Raw genomic sequence first — 2,500 nt, 5'->3', positions numbered from 1 at the left:
AGTACTCTATGTTGCTATGACTTGGGTAAAAAGTGTTGATTAACTGCTGGTTACGATAGACAGTTGCTTATCGTACACATCGCAAACGAACACCCCTTAGTGAGCAGTAGCAGAAGTCGATGGAACAAAGCGAATGCATTACAAACTGATCAAGTAAAATAAGGAACGCTACGTACTAGGACTTCTTTCCAAGAATGGTGTCCGCGACGGGAGGGCAAGCGTCCTTCCCAGGTTTCCCTAGTAAACCTTGTATGGTAAACATACCCAAGCGTGTCCGTAAGCACGCAACGATAGTCACGAACGAGCACATACCTAGGGAAAGTACTCTACGTACTAGGACTTCTGTCCAAGAATGGTGTCCGCGACGGTCGGGCACTGTGACGCAATTACCAAATCCTAGAATCGTACAAGCAGTGTGTACAAACATAAACATTAACGCGTTCGCTCGGGCTGCGCCGTCCGTGTTGAACACAAATGCGGGTGATTATATGAGTGGATGGACAAAAACATGCGTGGCGAAGACAATTTTCTGCACGATGTGCACATAGCTCATTTCGTCGTCCCGGGCGAATGGAAAAACACAAAAATCTCGAGTATCTTTCTAGGTTTCTGTTATAAAAGGGCAGGCCAAAAGGTGACCGGTTGAGATGAGCATTTTAAGCATGCAAGCACTTAATTGCAACTTTTCCTACAAAAACTAGGTACGTGCACGTAGATTGTATCAACATGGACATCCATGATTGCGTACGCCCGGGCTGCGCCCTCCGTGTTGTACTTTCCCTGATTGGTACACAATTTTGGTGCAAGTGTACCAACATCGACATCTATGAACGCGTACGCTCGAGCTGCACCCTCCGTCTTGTACTTTCCCTGATCGGTACACAGTTTTGGTGCACGGCTATCCCGAAAGGCAACTTGTACCAACATCGACATCCATGAACGCGTACGTAGCGTACTTTCCCTGATCGGTACACAATGTTGGTGCACGGCATAGGAAATGGGCTTAAAATGGTCAAACTCAATCCATTTCCACTAAAGATAGTCAATAACAGCTGTGCCGATGAAGTAGGGCACGATGCAAGTCAATGTTATTTAATGAATTACATGTTCACCATACATTTCAGTACAAAATTGCTCGGTCAGACCTACAAAGTGCTATATCTCGAATACTAAACGTCGCAGATGGGTGTCGTAGAACAATTTTAAGTTCGTCTAACGATTCTACATCCGATTCTGGATAGTGGTTTTTCGACCACTTTTCAACATTTTGTGACACCCCGAACCTAGGGGCAGCTCCCTAGCTTTTTTCAAAAATGTGCACCGAACGGGCCAGAGAGCTCGAGTAGTCGAAAATTTTTTTTTTTGCTAAAACCCCTCAAAACGTGTCAGGAACGCACCCTAGATGATGAAAAGTGCAACCAGAATGTCAATCGACAACATGCCCGGGGGTACAAATTTGCTCTACGCGTCCCTAGGTAGGGTACTTTTTCATACAAACATCAAAGTGTACGGTGCACACAGTGCGCGGAACAAAAATTGCTCGGTCAGACCTAGGACGGGCCATATCTCGAATACTAAACGTCGCAGATGGGTGTCGTAGAACAATTTTAAGTTCGTCTAACGATTCTACATCCGATTCTGGATAGTGGTTTTTCGACCACTTTTCAACATTTTGTGACACCCCGAACCTAGGGGCAGCTCCCTAGCTTTTTTCAAAAATGTGCACCGAACGGGCCAGAGAGCTCGAGTAGTCGAAAATTTTTTTTTTGCTAAAACCCCTCAAAACGTGTCAGGAACGCACCCTAGATGATGAAAAGTGCAACCAGAACGTCAATCGACAACATGCCCGGGGGTACAAATTTGCTCTACGCGTCCCTAGGTAGGGTACTTTTTCATACAAACATCAAAGTGTACGGTGCACAAAGTGCGCGGAACAAAAATTGCTCGGTCAGACCTAGGACGGGCCATATCTCGAATACTAAACGTCGCAGATGGGTGTCGTAGAACAATTTTAAGTTCGTCTAACGATTCTACATCCGATTCTGGATAGTGGTTTTTCGACCACTTTTCAACATTTTGTGACACCCCGAACCTAGGGGCAGCTCCCTAGCTTTTTTCAAAAATGTGCACCGAACGGGCCAGAGAGCTCGAGTAGTCGAAAATTTTTTTTTTGCTAAAACCCCTCAAAACGTGTCAGGAACGCACCCTAGATGATGAAAAGTGCAACCAGAACGTCAATCGACAACATGCCCGGGGGTACAAATTTGCTCTACGCGTCCCTAGGTAGGGTACTTTTTCATACAAACATCAAAGTGTACGGTGCACAAAGTGCGCGGAACAAAAATTGCTCGGTCAGACCTAGGACGGGCCATATCTCGAATACTAAACGTCGCAGATGGGTGTCGTAGAACAATTTTAAGTTTGTCTAACGATTCTACATCCGATTCTGGATAGTGGTTTTTCGACCACTTTTCAACATTTTGTGACACCCCGAACCTAG

This window comes from Anopheles coluzzii (assembly GCF_943734685.1).
Source record: "Anopheles coluzzii chromosome X unlocalized genomic scaffold, AcolN3 X_unloc_26, whole genome shotgun sequence".
Taxonomy (NCBI): domain Eukaryota; kingdom Metazoa; phylum Arthropoda; class Insecta; order Diptera; family Culicidae; genus Anopheles; species Anopheles coluzzii.
This window is presented reverse-complemented; position numbering follows the sequence as displayed.